The following is a 19,415-nucleotide window of genomic DNA, read 5'->3' as shown; positions in this document are numbered from 1 at the left end:
TATTCCAGTCTAGATTACAGAAGGCAATCAATCAATCAATCCTCAAAGAAGCAAAAATTTAGAGTTGAAAGTCTCTCAGAGATCTACTGATCTAACTCCTCCCTTCCTTTTTTCAGATGAAGAAACTGATACCTAAGGAAATTCAGTGATTTGTTGAAGCTCACACAAGGAGTAAGTGGCGGAAGCAGGATTTGAATTCATGATCTCTGATTTCAAATTTGACACATTTCCACTGAGCCACACAGCCTCCCTAAATCAGTGACCACCTATTGAGAGTGTGTTCTAGACATTAGAAGGCATGATAAATAATGAAACAATCCCTGTCTTCTAGGAAATTACATTCTGCTGAGTATTGCTGGGTCTTAAATTAGAGAGGTTCAAATCCTGATTTTGTGACTGGCTATCTATGAAGTGTTGAGTTATTCACTTCACTGAAAAGTAGGGGGGTTGGGCCAGAACAGTTTTAAGATTCAATGTAAATCTGCTATATGGGATTTTGTGCCATAGATGAGTAATCCAATAGGATATGCAGTGCTTTTGTTGAGAAATTTTGCAGAATTATAGAATCACAAATTTGAAAAGTACTTTAGAGTGATATGATAGAGAAATCTCTCCTGCACCTTAGACAAATAGCAGTCACCTGTCCTTGACTTGGGATATGATGCACTTCAGGTATTTAATCACTTCTGGGACTCTGAACAAATCACTTAATTTTTTCTAGGCCTCAGTTTTCTCATCTGTAAAATGAGGAGGTTGAAGTAGACATCCTCTGTTTCGTTTAGCTCTAAGCAAATGACTGAAGGTTCTCTGATTTGGTTTTGTCCTGTGACAAGGAACTCAGGAACAGATCCTACTGTTAGAAAACTCTTCCAAGCGTAGAGTTAAAATCTGCTCACAAACTTCTACCTATGGATCCTAGTTCTACAATCTGAGCTATACATAGAATCTGCCTTCTCCTTCTTCTAGTTGGCAGCCATCAAATAAGGGAAGACAGCTGTCATGTCTTTTCTCAAATGTCTTCTTCTCCAGGCAAAATACACCCAGTTCCAGCAAGCTTTCCACTCTGCCCTTTTGGAAGGCACAAACAGCCAGGTCTCCAAGATGGAGCAGCTGCACGGGCAGCATGAGTACCTAGGACATGATGAATCTCTCTAAGTTATCCATCAGTGCGTAGGCAGGTGCCTCCCAAACCCATCATTCCCTGCCTTTTTTTTGACCCTGAAACAAGTTTTTTGAGGACCCAGCAGCTCTCTATTTTCTCTTCTCAGAATTATTTTTTAAAATGACTTTCCTCAGAGCAGCTAGTTGGTGTAGTGGATAGAGCACCAGCTCTGAAGTCAGGAGAACCTGAGTTCAAATCTGGCCTCAGACAACATTTCCTGACTGTATGACCTTGGGCAAGTCACTTAACCCCAATTGCCTCAGCAAAAAACAAATAAACAAACAAACAAAAAAAGACTTTCCTTCATTCTTTCCTTTCATTCAGGGAACTTAAGGAAAGAAGAAAGATTACTATATTACACTATTCTGTAAGTAGTGAGTCAGATGTACATGTATATTTTATATACAGATACTCACATATCCATATATACACACACATATCTGTATGTGTGTGTGTGTTTGTCCCCATATATTTAATGGGACACTGAACAGAGACAGGCTAACTCATTAGAGTCTAGGGATCAAGTTCACATTATAGTTTCTGGAGGTAAAAGGTCATTCTTTATCCTCTTGGTGGATATCCTAACTATTAGGAAGTAAATATCTGCTTATTTTTCTTAGATGTTGGTGTATTTCCCTTTTTTTTCCTGCCTTGCAAAATTACATACTGGGAGTTGGACTTGTTTAAGTGTCTAGAAGCTTCTTCTCATGGCAAAGAGGGACAGAATGAAATGTGCATTTTTTAGACACCTGCAAGGTGAATTTGTCTTGCATCATGGTGTTTATTTATTCCTATAAAGGACCATTTTTTGTAAGAGGGGAGTAGTAAGTGATACTTAAAAGAAAGAAAAGAGAATCAATGATTCATTAAGAATACCCAGAAGAGAGCAGAAAGAATTTCAGAAGGAGTCACAGAAATGTAGGATATTTGGGGACCAACCATATCCAATTTGAAAAAAACTCCCCTTCCCTCAAAAACCTATACATAGAGAAGATCTGGACTTTCTCTTTTCCTGTTCTTTTTTGAATGAATGAAAAGAACAGCAGTTATTAAGTGCTCATTTTTCCAGAGTTCTGTACTAAGCACTAGAGATACAAATTGAAAATTAAAACTGTCTCCTTTCACAGAGATAACACATATGGCAGATTTCAGCTTATAAGACAAATGGAAATGTCCCATTGGTCTTAGTGTGCAACGGCAAAGCAGATGGTAATGACACCTCTTTTTGAATGTCATGCCCATTGACATAGTTATCCTTTCCACATTGAGGGGACCAGGAGTGATCTGGAAAATCCACATAAAATTTTTTGGCTCTCTGTACCAGAAAAAAAAAAGTTTGAATTTTTGTAGTATTAAGAAGATAAAATATGTTTACATCACACAACTATATATATATATATATATATATATATATATATATATGTACATATATATATATATATATATATATATATATATATATATATATATTTGCATTTCTGAATTTCCAAACTTTTCCTGTGTCATCTATTAGTCTTCACATATCATTTATGGTTTCCACAAAACTCTCCCCAAATCCCCATTTAATTGCTTGTGCCAATCTGTGTTTTATTGAAACCACAATGGGGAAGTTGTAATGTGAAAGGGATTATTTAATCTTCCCCATTTCTGATGTTGAACTATCTGAGTGTGACATAAGAATTTTCTTCTGTGAGTTTTCAGTAGCATGTTGCAAGAGTGCATCTCCATAGCGGCTACTTCCCAGGATGATGGCTATGAGCACTGGGATATGTGTTGTTATTCCCAAGGCTCTTGGGTTCAGAATTTTGGACCCATTGGGGTCTGAGGGGAGATGATAGTCAAGGTAGCCATGATGACTTGATCTGTCTGATATGTGCTGCATCCCATTTGGCTACATTGTGTTTTTTGATCTTCCACTTCAAAAGACTGAAACTGCCCACCAGTAATAATCCTTGGCTCCCCACCCAGCTACTGTGTGCCCAGACACACAAGTTAAGCCAAATCAGCATGTTCTTTTTTTTTCTAATGGGGAATGCTCATTTTTTTATGTTTGTCACATTCATGATTATAAAATTGAAAATAAGATGAAAATGTTTATATAGCGTTTATAAGCTCTGGAGATCTTTATACCATCTTCCTCTTGGATGAGTCAGCTATCTCAGAGGAAAGCTACATTTTCCCCTAAGAATTCTGGGAATATCCACTGAGAGATTGGATTGACTTTATCTAATGCCAACAGCTCAAGTTCCCATTCTTGCATGTTCTCCCCAAAGGTAACTGTCATATTTCTATTATATTATAATAATCCCAAATATCATTTAACCAATTAATATCAATTAACATTTACAAAGGAATATTTATTGAGAAGATATAGCAAGCTCAGAAATTGCAAAGTGTTTCTGCCCCTTCCCCCTGCCCTGACCTAGGAGGTACATTCTCCTCTATACTACCTTGATCCTTGGGGTCAGTAGGCTCAACCTTCAAGCAGTCACCACCTGACATTTGGTCCAAGTGAATTTTCAAATATGGCAGAGCTACTAGATGAGTTGCTGTCTCTCTACTGCCTGTTATGCTGTGTCAAACAGATCATTTAGGACTTTTCTTCTTAGATCAGCTTTCTGTGAAATCTGGCATAGCCTCCAACTCTGAAACCTCTGGCGGTTCGTTCTTCCAATCTTTATAAACTTACAAGTTATTCAGGTACTCCTGTAATCATTTACCTGGGGGGGGGGAAGAAAGAGAGAAATAAAAAAGTTTTATACTCACAGCTTATATGTAATCTGTTCCTAAAGTCTTTCCCCATCCATTCATAGCATGTCTTCCTCACTCAATCCAGCAGGCAGGAAAGAGAAATCATATTATCTGATCAGTGTTGTTTTCATAAATAATCATAATTCTAGCTCAGCAGCCAATGAACAGAACACCCTTCTACATATGCAGATAGAAACAATATCCGCAAACATGCTGGAGTCCACATGGTGATTGAATCATTCATAGTAGAATCCTGGTACTCCTAAGAATAAGGTTTGGACATTCCCCTGTAATATCTAGAAGCTGATTATTAGGATGATAAGTTTGTAAAACATGTGACCTTAAACACATAAAATATTCTTACCTTTCCTGTTCCTGATTTGTTGTGTGATCTGGAGTTGAGTTTGAGATAGGAACAAAAAAAGAATCAAAATATTTCCTTTATCCTTGGCCCTCTACTCTAACTGTCCCAGGAGATAAGGAGAGAAAAGAATAACAGACCAAATAATGACTCACATCTGTATAGTGCTTTGAGTCTTAATTTTTTTTCTTATAAAAAAATCTAAAGATCAGTGATACAGGGGAAATAATGTCCATTTTATAATTAAAGGCTAATTTGATCAGGGCAGGATTCTAAGTTGAGGAGATGACATTAGCTCTCTCCCATAAGAAAAGAGAATAGGCAAGAAGAAACAAAGAAGAGATAATAAGAACTATGGGGATGAGACATAGAAAAATTCCTTATTCATCAACTTGGTTTCATCTATCCATTAAACACTTGAACTAATCATTGCCTAGGTGTGAACATGAATTAGCAGAAGTAGCATGTTACATTAAGAGAGAGAGACAGAGAGAGAGAGAGAGAGACAGAGAGAGACAGAGAGACAGAGACAGAGAGAGAAACAGAGAGAGAGAGAGAGAGAGAGAGAGAGAGAGAGAGAGAGAGAGAGAGAGAGAGAGACAGAGAGAGACAGAGACAGAGAGTGACAGAGAGAGAAACAAAGAGAGAGAGAGACAGAGACAGAGAGTGACAGAGAGAGAAACAAAGAGAGAGAGAGAGAGAGAGAGAGAGAGAGAGAGAGAGAGAGAGAGAGAGAGAGAAGTGGGGAGGGAGGGAGTATTTTGGTTCAAATGTAGCCTCTAATATATCATTATGTCATCATCACCACCATCAACAATAACAATGTGTTTGAAGATTTTTTTTCCTAGCTCTAGAACTATGATTCTATAAAATGATCCAGTCATCCTAAAAGGGAGGATTGCTGATGGCCAAGCTTTGAAAATATTTGAAAAAGAGGTCATCCCCTCTCCCAATCTTCCCCATCACCCAGAGAATAAAAACAATCTTACTGCAACAGCCTGCTCAGCATTTGGGTGAACTTGGCTACAAGATATATTGAACCTTTAAATGTCGACTTGAGAACATCAAGTTGTTCTATTCTGAGATACTACAGGCACGAAAGCTTAGTTGGCCTGAATAAAATCTCTGAATATATCCTTTACTCTCTGTCTTTACCATTACAATGTAATCTCCCTGAGAGCAGGGCTGGCTTCATTTTTAAGTTTGTATCCCAGGTCTAGCTCAGTGTTTGGAATAGAGTTTATTGTTGTTCAGTTGTGTCTAACTGTTAATGACTTCATTTGAGCTTTTCTTAGCAGAAGTAAAGGAAAGGTTTGCCAATTCCTTCTCCACGTCATTTTACAAATGAGGAAACTGAAACCAACAGGCCTTAGTGACTAGGATCAGCTAGTGATTATCTTAGGCCAGATTTAAACCCATGAATATGAATCTTCCTGACTCATGGCCTGGTACTCTAACCAATGTGCCACCTAACTGCCCCTGGAACTTAGTAGGAAGTTAATAAATACCTAATGTATGGTTGGGGCTAAATGTTAAGGTCCCTTTCAACCTTTAAGCTCTGTGATTTGATTTTCTTTTAAAAACATATATAACATTAGCCTTTTAATTTTCAAAATACATGCAAAATAATTTTCAACATTCACCCTTACAACACTTGGTATTTTAATTTTTCTCTCTCCCTCTTCCCTTCCCTCCACCCCTAGACAAATACTCCAATATAGGTTAAACATGTGCAATTCTTCTAAACATATTTCCACATTTATCAAATTCATTGATTTTCAAAAGACAACCTTGATCTAGCATTGGTCATTCTAATAAAAAAGAAATTACTTTGTCGTCCAAGATCAGTTAAGACTGAAATAGGACTCAGAAGTGAGATTCATGGCACTGGAAGGGACCATAGAAATGATTTAATTTGGCTCCCTTACCTTATAAATGATTAGAGAAGTTGAATATAAAAGGTACATCAAGGAAGAGTCCATTCATTCTTCAAATATTTATTAAGCACCTACTGTATACCAAGCACTACATTCGGCTTTGAGGACACTATTTAGGTACTATTTAGTACCTACCCTCAAGGGGCTTAAGTTCTATTTACATAAAATAATTACAATATAATTTCCAGAGGGAAGGGTTCTACCAATAAGGAGGAGGGATCTGGTTCTCATTCCATTAATAGTATCAATCTTTTGAAGGAACATGAGCTAGTTCATACACATCTTAAGGGTCACTTTTAAGAAGGGACTAACTACAAATAGACTCCAGATTGGAGAAATTGTTAAATTAAAGAAGAAAATGAAGATAGTTTAAATAGTTGAAAATGCAAGGTATTCTAAAAGGAGATAGTGCTACTTAGTGGGTAGAGCACTAGACCTAAAATCAGAAAATCTTAAATTAATTCCTGCTTCAGACCTTTTCTGGTCTCTTTGGGACTCAATTCATTACTTGAAAATGGGCTAGAAGATTCTAAGGTCCATTCCAGAACTAAATTTCCTATGATCTATTTAGAAAGAACTTTCCACATTCTGAAGCTCTCAATAAATCTCTACAAATTTCCTAGTTGTGGCTCTGGCCATAGGCCAGCTTTGGGCAAAATGATTAAGTGAAATACGATTTCGGTGCCTCAACCTTTCTTACACATTCACTCATACATTCTTTTAGCATGCCCTTTTACCTAGGTGTCCAATTCTCATCATTATTAGTTATTCCCAGCAATATAACAATCACTAGCCAGTTCCCCAATTTCTTTTTTTTACTTGGAAACAGATATTCATCATAGGATACCCACTCAGGGGAAATCTAACCAGTATTTCTCTCAGGAATATAAAAGGGATATGTATCCCTTTTGCTAAATCTCTATGGATTAATTGAGAGGGAAACATACGATATAGCACAGAATATTGGGAGATGGATTATGAACATTAGAAAATAATAACTGCCCAGTTCACACAATTATGCATTATGGTACTTAGTGTGAAAACTACCCCTGCTCTTTTACCTTTTCTAAGCTATCTATTACAAAAAAATACTTAAATAGTACTTTACTCTGAAGTTCTGATTCCCAGTTGAATAGAAACCTTATTAGCTTTTATCAATTCTGAAATTAAAGCTGACACTGAAATCTTTTTATAACAATTCTTGTCTAATTCATTTCCCACCCTGTTCTCCAGGCCCCTGGCTCTTGGTCAGCCCAGGAAGTGCTCCTCCTTAAAGTCATTAGGATAATAACCAGACTAAGAAGAGGAAGAAGTCTGATTAACTCAAAGAATAAAACTATCTCTTCAGTACACCTTAGACCAGACAGAAAGAAATTTTTGGAAGGAGTGCTGAAAAAAGGTTTGAATGTCTTGAAGAAAATAATCCTCTAGACCGTTTTAACATTTTATTGTTCTGAAACTTCTACCTAACCTTTGAACTTTCAATTAGTCTTGAATATGGAACTTAGTCTTTGTGAATACAGTAAATTGAAACTCAAAAAATGGCTTAGGTGGGAGATTTCTCAAAGGTATGGGGAAGGCTTTTCTTACTGGACTTGTGGTGGCTTGCAACATTCCTTCCTACTTGAGGAAGAGGTGGAAGCTCTGTGGTCCTATCTGTCAAGGCGATGGGTGCGTTGGCAACCAGTGGAAACACCCAGAGGCCCAGACCATACATGCTGTGTGCATCCTTCACTAGATTAACTTTGACAAATACTGCACAGGGCATTTGCAAAAGCGGATATGAGACATTGCCACGTGAGCAATCAGAACCTTGGTAAGCTGTGGGCACTGGTCAGTGAGTGGGTGCTGCCCTGTTGTTGATGTTCTGAGCTTGCATTACTTCAGAGTAAAGGGGGACTCCTGAAGAAGACCATCATCTTGAAGACAAAATTTTCCAACAGGAAAGCAGAAAAAAATTAATATACTAATGGTATAAAATCCAATATTATTCTTTCAATAAATGCCTTTTTTTTTTTTTTTTTTTGAAAACTAAAAACTGCAGGGATAGAAGGAAACTCCATTCTTCTGTATTTCTCCCTTTGTCTATGAAGAAATACTTGGAATAAGTATACTTTAATTAATTATTTCTGGCAGACTTGTGACCAAAACAGTTTAGAATTTTCTTACTTATAAACACACTTCACAACTTATCATGTCACCTCTTAAATGAGACCTATCCTGAACACCCCCAGCTCCTAGTACCTCTCCCATTGTACTCTGCATTTACTGAATATATTTTTAATTTATTTATTTCTTTACAAGTTGTTTTCCCCAAATGAAAATAAATATCTCAAGGACAAAGACCCTTAAATTTTTATCTTTATATTCCTGAAACTTAATGTAGTGCTTAGTACAGGGTAGTCTCTTAATCATTGCTTCTTAGCCCAATGATTGGTTAATTGGTTGGTTGTGTGGGTTCTTATTTTATAATAAGCTTTCTAAACAAGAATGAAAAAGATAATCAGGTCAGAGGAGTCCCTAGCCCTGCAACTTAGAATCCCAGGCTAGCAACCTCCAAATGGGGAGGAAGCTGTGAGGTGATATCCCAGCTTTGGGGTATCCCTCTGGCTATTCTGTTTCTGTCATGTAGTGGGCGATCAAAATACTGCCTATGGTTGATGGCTTCTGTTGAGTAGGTTGGGTTTGCCTACCAGCTAGCTGCATTCCAGAAACCCTTATTTGCTTTAACTCGTTACCTGGAAAAGAATCTTCAAAAAGGGTCCCATATGTGTTCAATATCTACCTGTCACCGTTAATCAAAGATCTGGAGGAAAACCCTTAGAATTCCAGAATCTGAGAGTTGGGAAGAGTCTCCCAGGACACATGAACAAGAACCTCCTTTATAATCATTATAGCTAACATTTAGAGAGTATCTTCCAATTGGCAAACATCATCACCTTTGAGCCTCCCAATTATCCTCTGAAAGTTTGCACAGTTAATTATGATCTCCATTTTACAGATAAGAAAAACAAAGTATAAATTCTTATGCAATAAGAAGTGATGAAATGGACCATTTTAAAGGAAATTGAGCTCAACTAGAAAGAAGAACAATTTTTATCATGAAAGCAATATTCTAGAGAAAAACAACTTTGAAAGGTTTGAGAACTCTGATTAACAGTGATAAATCAGGAGTCCAGAGAACTAAATTAATCATGCACCTCATCTTCTGCCAGACAAATGATGGATTTAAAAGGCAAAATGAGATATACATTTTTAAAAACATGACCAATGCTGGAATTTGGTTTGCCAGACTATACATATCTGTTATGAGGGCCTTATTGTATTGTTCATTTTGGGGGAGAAAATACTAGATTGAAAAAAAATAAATGGGTGGATAAAGAAGGAGGGAAGAAAGGAAGACGAGGTAAAAGGGAGGAATGAAGGAAAGAAGGGAAGAAGAAAAGAAAAAAGAAGATAAAAAGGAAGGTAAGGAGAAAAAGAAGAAAAGAAGGAAAATAAAGAGGGAGAAAAGAAGAGAAAAAAGGGAGAAAAAGGAGGGAAGAGTAGATGAAAGGAAGAAGGGGGAAGGAAAGGATGGAAGTAAAGTACATTTCAGCAAGATTAAATGACCTGCCTAGGGTCACACAGCTAGTGTCAGGCTTTAGATATTTATTCCATTTTTCTAGTTATTTATGAGTATTCTTTATAATGAGTCATCAGTTCTTAGAAAGTTTGAAATAATTCACCTTTTGAAGTTTTGTAATTTCTGCACAGACTTGTTTTAATTCCACCTCAGAGGTAGATTTATTTAAATTACTCATTTTCAGTTGTGTCATTTGGGGTAATTAATATTTTTGTGCATGCTCATCATTCTCTAATTTGTTATTATATAGTTGCATGCAATATCTCCTAATGAAATCCTTAATTTCTTTCATATTCATTATAATCTTTTTTTAAATTTCTAATTGTTGATTTCCATTTTCTGTATTATTTGTTAATTTTTTTTAATTTTGGGAAAAACAACTTTGCAGCTCCTTATATTATTTATAATTTTAAGTATTCTTTCATTTTTTATTTTTGGTTTCTAAGGTACCTTAGTGGCCCAATGGATAAAGCAGTGTGCTCAGAGTCAGAAACACCTGAATTTAAATATCACCTCATAAACAACCTATTGTGTTTCAGTTTCTTTCATTTGTAAAATGAGGAAAATAATTGCACCTGTTTCCCAAGGTTATTCTGAGAATAAAAGGGGATAATATTTGTAAAACATTTTACAAATCATAAAGCATATTACTATTTATTTCTGTGCTTGGTTTTTCAATCTTTTTTCCCCAGAGTCTTTAGAAATGTATTCAAGTTTTCATCTTTTTCCCCCCTCAGTGCCATATATTTGCCTCTATGAACAACTTTAGCTGCATCTCACAGATTTTAAGATACCATGCTATCATCATCTTTTAAATATTGTTACTATTTGCCTAGTTTCTTTCAAAATCCAATTATTGATTATTACTACGACTATATATAATATTATATAGTATTATATATATTATAATATAATGTATAAATCATCATATATTATAGTATTATAGTATAATAGTATTATAGCAATAATAACTAACATTTGTATAGAGCTAAAATTTGCAAAATGCTTTTATGTATTGGTTTTTGATCACTGACAGTAGATTTGAATATTGATTTAATAAATTTCTTTTTTAGCTTTCTTGTAGTTTTAGTCTTTTAGCTCAAATTATTATTTAAATCTACTGTTATGATATTATAGGCTGGAAATAGGGTATGCAAAATTTCCGAGCATGCAAATTCTTGAATTTATTTTGAATTCTTTGTGACCTATGACTGTGTTTTGCATATGTATATTTGTGTGTGTATGTATGCATATATGTATTTGAAAAGAATGCTTTTTGCTTCTCCCTATTAGGTATTCATACATCTTATTTCTAATTTAGGAAACAAATAGTTTGAATCTTTTAAACTTTTTTTTTGTTTTTTTAAGCTGTTAACTTGTTTTAATTATATTTGTTATATTCTAATAATTATGTATTGAAGTCTCCAAGTATTATTGCATTTTGTGTACTTTTTATGTATTTCTGCTAATATTTCTACAGTAAATTTACTTATGAAATTGTTTGGTGTGTATGAACTGAGAAGTGTTGTATTTTTGTAATTTACTTGCCTTCCTTTATTCTTTCAATATTTAATTACTTTATCAGAAATTTTTATTGCCACATTTTTATTTGGAAGGGGGATATTCTGATTTCTCTCCTCCAACATTCCCTCTCCCATTCATTGATAAGGAGGAAAAAACATTATAAATATATATAGTTGAGGCAGAGTCCAGATGGTGGAGAGAAGCCAAAAGTTGCCTTAATTCTTCCCAGTTGCCCTTTGCTAAATCAAGTCTCTAACGGTTCTGGAGCAACAAAATCTAGAAAAAGTAAAACACATTTCTATCTTAAGATAGCTTAGAAGGACTTCAGGAAAGGTCTGTCTTACTTTGATAAGAGGGGAGTACATCCCAATGCAGATGATGTCTTAGCAGGAGGTTCTAGGCCCCAATACAGATCGGCAATTGAAACTCTTCAGTCTTGGTGCAATAGGTTAGTGGTACAGCAAGCCAGTCATGAAGCCTCCAGCCTCAGAACAAAAAGCAAATTGCCAACCCCCAAAATCAGGCACCAAAATGTGCAACTGGGTCTGCTTATCCCAGCATACTGAGAAATCCCCCAGCATCTGAGACCAAAGCCAGTGCCCCTCCCTGTGGTCCCCAGCACAGGAAGCTTGAGAAGATAGAAAGGAGGACAGAAATAGAAAGTGAAACAGGAAAGAAAAGTGAGGGGGTTTAAGAGGGAAGGTCAGATTGAGAGAGACAGTGGTCAGAAGTAAAATACTGGTAAGAAAGGATGGGTGGAAAGAGAGAGAAAAGTATAAACAAGGGAAAATAAGATATTGGGAATGTCTGCATATGTGAATGGGATCAATTCTCCCATAAAATGGAAGCAGTTAACAGAGTGGATTAAAAATCAGAATCCTACAATATGTTGTTTACAAAAAACACCTTTGAAACAGAAATAAACACACAGAGTAAAGGTAAAAGACCGGAACAGAATATATTATGTTTCAGCTGAAGTAAAACAAACAAATAAATAGAGACAGCAATGCTGATTTAAGACAAAGCAAAAGCAAAAATAGATCTGGTTAAAAGAGAGAAGTAACTGCACCTTGCTAAAAGGTACTATAGACAATGAAGTAATAACAATACCAAACTTATATGCATCAAATGGTATAGCATCCATTTCTTAGAGAAGTTGTTAGTTACAGGAAAAAATGGACAGCAAAAATTATATTCACAAGGAACCTCAACCTCTCCTCAGAACTTGATAAATGTAACCATAAAATAAACAATAAAGAAGTGAAGGAGGCTTGTAGAATTTTAGAAAACATATATAATAGTCCTCTGGAGAAAACTGAATGGGAATAGAAAGGAATATATCTTTTTTCTTTCAGTAGTATATTGTACCTATACAAACATTGACCATCTATTAGGTCATAAAAACCTTACAATCAAGTGCAGAAAGGCACACATATTAAATGCATTCTTTTCACATCACGATACAATAAAAGTTACATGAAATAAAGAACCATGGAAAGATAAACAAGTTGGAAATTAAATAATCTAATCCTAAAGAATGAGTGGATCAAAGAACAATCATAGAAATAATAATTTCATCAAAGCAAATGACAATAATGAGATGACCTTCCCAAATTTACAAGATGCAGTGAAAGCAGTTCTTAGGGGAAATTTTATATTTCTAAATGCTTACATGAATAAAAAAGAAGTAGGAGATCAGTGAATTTGGTCTACAACTAAAAACGCTTGGCAAAAAAATTAAATATTCCCAATTAAATAGCAAATAAGAAATTTTGAAACTCAAAGGAGAAAATAATAAAACTAAGAGAAAGAAAACTCTTCAAACTAAGAAATAAAACTAAGAGCTAGTTTTATGAAAAAAAAAAAAAAAACAACAACCCACAAAGTAGATAAACCCTTGGTTAATTTGTTTTAAAAAATGAAAACCAAATTAAAAGCATCAAAAATGGAAATGATGGATTCATCACCAATGAAGAGGAAATGAAAACAACAATTAGAGAGACATTTACCCAACTGTATGCTAGTAAATCTGACAATCTAAGTGAAATAGATGAATATTTACAAAAATATAAACTGCCCAGATTAAAAGAAGAGGAAACATATGAATGTTGAGTGAAATGAGTAGAACCTGAAGAACATTGTACACAGTAACAACAAGGTTATGTGATGAAAAACTGTGATGGACTTCTCTCTTCTCAACTATGCAGCATTTCAAGGTAATTCTAATAGACTTGGGATGGAAAATGCCAATCACATCCACAGAGAGAGAGAAGCAGGGGGACTGTGGATCAAAGCAAAGTATTTTTACTTTTTTTTGTTTTTTTTTTTTTCTTTCTCATGTTTTCTTTTTTGGTCTGTTTTTTTCCTGCCCAATATGATAAATATGGACCTATATTGAAAATAATTGCATATATTTAGCTTTTATCAGATTGCTTGCTCTCTTGAGGGAGGGGAAAAATGGGGCAGGGAAGGAGAAAAATTTGGAACACAAAGTTTTACAAAAATGAATGTTGAAAACTATCTTCCCATGTATTTGAAAAAACAAAATACTACTGAGAAAAAAGAAGAGGAAATAAAATACTTAAATAAATCCATTTCAGAAAAAGAAATTGAACAACCAATGAATTCCCTAAGAAAAAATTTCCAGGACCAAATGGATTTACAAGTGAATTCCAACAAACATTTAAAGAATTAATTCTAATGCTATATAAACTATTTGAAAAATAGGCAATAGGTTTTTACTGATACCTAAACCAGGAAAAGCCATAACAGAGAAATATAGACCTATCTCCCAAATGAATATTGATGTAAAACTTTTAAATAAAATATTAGCAAAGATATTATGGCAATTTATCACTAGGATAAGACACTATGTTCAGATGGGATTTATACCAGGAATGCAGGGTTGGTTCAATACTAAGAAAATTATTAATATAATTGACCATATCAGTAGCAAAACCAACAGAAATAATATGATTTTCTCAATAGATGCACAAAAAGCTTTTGACAAAATACACCACCCATTCCTATTAAAAACATTAGAGAGCAAAGGAATAAATGTTTTTTTTCCTTAAAATGATGAATAGTATCTATCTAAAATCATTTTAGATAATGGGGATAAACTGGACTCATTCCCAGTAAGATGAAGGATGAAGCAAGGATGCCCATTATCATCACTATTACTCAATTCGGTACTGGAAATGTTGCCTTAAACAATAAAAGAAGAAAAAAATTGAAAGAATTAGAATAGGTAGTGAGGAAACAAAACTATGACTCTTTGCAGATGATATGATGGTATGCATAGAGAATTCTAGAGAATCAATTTGAAATAATAGACAACTTTAGTAAAATTGCAGAATATAAAATAAACTCACTGAAGTCATCTGCATTTCTATATATTACTAGCAAAGTTTAGAAGCAAGAGAATAGAAAGAGAAATTCCATCTAAAATAGCTGTAGACAATATAAAATATTTGTGGAGCCTACTTGCCAAAACAAACCTAAGGACTATATGAACACAATTATGCAAATAAAGTCAAATCCAAATAACTGGAAAAACATCAATTGCTCATAGGTAGGGAAAATTAATATAATAAAATGACAATTCTACATAAATTAATTTACTTATTTAGTGCCACATCAAACTATCAAAAATTATTTTATAGAGCTAGAAAAAAAATCACAAAATTCATCTGAAGTAATAAAAATAATACGAAGGAAAGTGGCTTAGCCACACCTGTCCTAAAACTAAGTCATAATCACCAAAACTACTTGGTACTGGCTAAGAAATAGAGTGGTTGATCAGTGGAAGGGATTAGGTACATAAGACACATTAGTCAATGAATATAGTAACCTACTGTTTGATAAATTCAGGTTCTCCAACTTTTATTTTAAAATTTTTATTTTTTTTTCCAAATCACTATTGATCAGAGAAATGCAAATTAAGACAACTCTGAGATATCATTACACACCTGTCAGATTGGCTAAGATGACAGGAACAAATAACAATGAATTTTGGAGGGGCTGTGGGAAAACTGGGACCCTGATGCATTGTTGGTGGAGTTGTGAAAGAATCCAATCATTCTGGAGAGCAATCTGGAATTATGCCCAAAAAGTTATCAAAATGTGCATACCCTTTGACCCAGCAGTGCTACTACTGGGCTTATATCCCAAGGAAATACTAAAGAAGGGAAAGGGACCTGTATGTGCCAAAATGTTTGTGGCAGCCCTTTTATAGTGGCTAGAAACTGGAAAATGAATGGATGCCCATCAATTGGAGAATGGTTGGGTAAATTATGGTATATGAATGTTATGGAATATTATTGTTCTGTAAGAAATGAGCAACAGGAGGAATACAGAGAGGCTTGGAGAGACTTACATCAACTGATGCTGAGTGAAACGAGCAGAACTAGGGGATCATTATACACTTCAACAATGATACTGTATGAGGATGTATTCTGATGGAAGTGGATATCTTCAATGTAGAGAAGAGCTAATCCAATTCCAATTGATCAATGATGGACAGAATCAGCTACATCCAGAAAAGGAACACTGGGAAATGAGTGTAAACTGTGAGCATTGTTTTTTTTTTTTGTTTGTTTGTTTTGTTTTGTTTCTCTTCCCAGATTATTTTTGTCTTGTGAATACAATCCTTCCTTTGCAACAACAACAACAAAATTCAGTTCTGCACATATATATTGTACCTAGAATATACTATAAGATATTTAATATGTATGGGAATGCCTGCCATCTAGGGGAGGGGGTGGAGGGAAGGAGGGGAAAAACTTGGAACAGAAGGGAGTACAAGGGATAATGTTGTAAAAAAAAAATTACCTATGCATATGTACTGTCAAAGAAAATGTTATAATTATAAAAATTAATAAAAAAACAAAATAAAACAAATTTTTTTTTAAATTTAAAAAAAAAGAGAGAAGGAACCTGTTAAAATTTATTTTTTATTAAAGCTGTTTATTTTCAAAGCATATGCATAGATAATTTTCAACATTTGCGTTTGCAAAATCTTTTATTCCAAAATTTTTCCTTCTCTTCCCCCATCACCTCCCCAAGACAGCAAATAATTCAATATGTTAAACACGTGCAATAATTTTATACATATTTCCACAATTATTATGGTGTACAAGAAAAATCAGATCAAAAAGGGAAAAAATGAGGAAAAAAACAAAAAGCAAGCAAACAATAATAAAAAGGTAAAAATATTATGTTATGATCCACACTCAGTCCCTACAGTTCTCTCTCTGGATGTAGATGTCTTTCTTCATCACAAGACTAATCACTCTCAGAATTGATCATCATTTAATATTCTTATTGTAGTATACAATATTCTCATGGTTCTACTCACTTCACTCAGCATCAGTTCATGTAAGTCTCTCCAGGCCACTCTGAAATCATCCTGCTGAACAATAATATTCTATAACATTCATATCCCATAACTTATTCAGCCAACTGATGGGCATCCATTCAGTTTCCAGTTTCTTGCCATTCCAAAAAGGGCTGCCACAAACATTTTTATACATTTGGGTCCCTTTCTCTCCTTTATGATTTCTTTGGGATATAAACTCAGTAGAAACACTGCTGGATCAAAGGGTATTCACATTTTGATAATCCTTTGGACATAGTTCCAAATTGCTCTCCAAAATGGTTGAATCAGTTCACAATTCCACCAACAATGTGTTAATATCTCAGTTTTCTCACATCCCCTTCAACATTCCTCATTTTCTTTTCCTATCATCTTAGCCAATCTGAGAAGTATATAATGGTATCTCAGAACTGTCTTAATTTGTAAATACTAATTATAAAGATAAAAGTAAAAATTTTTTTTCTTTGAGGAATTGATGTTATACTAGGGGTCTTGGTGGAATAGAGGGCCACCATGTTCACAGACAAGTAAATATAAAGTAGGAAATAATTGCTGGACCTCTTCAGTGAGGAAACTCCCTCTTTGGAACTTAATAATTCAGAGGGTTACTCTTCAGTGTTAAGAAATAAAATGATTTGCCCAAGCTTCATATGGTCAATGTGTGTCTGGCTTCAAGACTAACTCTTCATCCATGGCTATTTCTGCCTCCACAGGCACATGTGGACAGAGAACCAGCTTTGAAGTCAGAAAGAACAGAGATCCAGCCTTGCATTTAACACATACTTGGCAAGCCCCTGGACCTCAACTCCTCATCTGTTAAATGAAGAATTTGATAAATTGCTTCTAGTTTCCAAATCTGTGCGATAAAAAATTTGTTTTTTAGAGCAGGATAGGAAAGTAAAAGGAGGGTGTATGGAAGATTTGTAAAGGCATCGTGTAGGAGATAATGCTTTAGCTGAACATAAGATGTCAGGGAGCCAGGGATGCCAAAAAATGAAAATGGGGAACAAAAGTTTTCTAACCATGGGCCAAAGCAATGAGGTGGGAGATGAAATATTGAGAATGGGGAAAGACAAACAGGCCACAAATACTTTAAGATGTTGGGTCAGTGTGTTTTTTCTGGTCTTTTTCTACCAACATGGAGAATAACTCTTCTATAACTAATTAATTTTTTTTTTGAGAAGACCTTTAGTAATTCTCCCTGAATTTATTTAGGCTGACTTTACATTCAGGACTTTTTGAATAGAGATTATTATTCTGGAGTCCATGGATAGAATTTAGAGACACCCATGAACTTGAATGAAAAAAAATGATATTTTCATTTTTACTAATCTCTAAGTGAAATTTAGCATCTCCTTCAATTATTTTAGAATATTTTTCTGAAAAGGAATTCATAGACTTCACCATGTTCCCAAAGGGGTCCATGACACAAAGAATAAAAATGTTTCCCCTCGAGGTTCTGCTCCTCTGGCCTAGCTGGCCTTTGAGAGTCGAGTCTCTTCCAAACCACAATATGGCACTGGAGAAGCACAAGAACAGTACACATACTTACAAATAAGGCAGACCCAACTGGAGCATGTCTTACACGCTGAATAAATGCTCAGCCACTCTGCCTCCCTTCCGCTAGTCCTGCCAAGGTGGATGGGTTTGGCTGGAGGTCTCCCTTTTGGTGGTCTGCTCTCTTGAAAGCTTAACCTTAAGGAGAAGAGCCAGGGCAGGATTTAGAGTGTACACCCACGTGGAAACTATTAGTAGAATCCATTGCTCTCCAGGCCCCATTCTTTAGCTGCCATTCATGGGGTTTTAATCTCCCCTGGGATTAATGCCTTGATGCTCTCTGCCTCTGAGAGGAAACTGGTCCCCAAATGAAAAATATTCCATGCAATACACAGAGCCACTTTTCCCTGCTTCATGGCTAAATTGAACTTCCAGCTAGCTGAATATAATTTCAGATTTGGGTTTTAATAAAAGCTGCCCCATCACCTTCATGTTTTAAATCCCCCTCCTCCTTCCCCTGACCTTTTCTTCATTATGTGATTCAGCAGCTGTGTTTGGGCACGAGGTTTGCTGCTCACCCTCTCCAAGATATTAAATGGGGCATTTGGATTGGAAGGATTTCTGGGGGGAAAGCCTGCTACTTTGTTCTGTGGATATTGCCACCTGCTGCCCACCCACCCCCATCTTTGGGCCCAAAGTCAGTTCACTGAATGTTTCCCTTTTTGTCTCCTGGGCCACAGACAGTGGAAGCGAAGAGAAATAAAGAAATGGCATGAATTGCCTTCAGTCTCCTGGGGCAGCCAGTCGCTCCTGCTTACCTCCACGTGTTTGGTTTCCTCTGTGGGGAGAGGAAATGGTGGCCACAGGCAGGGGCTGGGGACACTCGAGTAAATTTGTTCTCTCAGGTTACACTATTGTGTAGAAGACAATAGTCGCTAGGAACACACCCAAGACAAGCTGAAATCACTTTGGAGTGAAACCAGGACTTGGCTTTCTCTCTTCTTTGAGGGTGTGTGTATATGTGTGTGTGTGTGTGTGTGTGTGTGTGTGTGTGTGTGTGTGTGTGTGTGTGTAGTCACGTAGTTCATAAAGAATTTCCCTCTTTTAGGGGAGGAGGTGGGCGTGATGTAACATAAATAGAGAGCCAGTCTTGAAGTCAGCAAGAACTGGGCTCAGTTTTA

At 35.5% G+C, this 19,415-nt stretch overlaps 1 long non-coding RNA gene across 1 annotated transcript; it reads right to left on the bottom strand.

The window, feature by feature from the left end:
• Positions 1-3,571: 3,571 nt before the first annotated feature.
• Positions 3,572-19,154, bottom strand: LOC141555874 (uncharacterized). The gene is made up of 3 exons (XR_012486374.1): positions 19,053-19,154; positions 18,290-18,432; positions 3,572-3,882 (listed from the first exon to the last, which is right to left on the bottom strand). It is a non-coding gene; the product is annotated as an uncharacterized LOC141555874 (long non-coding RNA).
• Positions 19,155-19,415: the final 261 nt, after the last annotated feature.

This window comes from Sminthopsis crassicaudata, chromosome 1 (genome assembly GCF_048593235.1).
Source record: "Sminthopsis crassicaudata isolate SCR6 chromosome 1, ASM4859323v1, whole genome shotgun sequence".
NCBI classification, from domain to species: Eukaryota; Metazoa; Chordata; class Mammalia; order Dasyuromorphia; family Dasyuridae; genus Sminthopsis; species Sminthopsis crassicaudata.
Note: the sequence above shows the minus strand (reverse complement) of the source record. Positions and strands in the feature narration are given on the sequence as shown.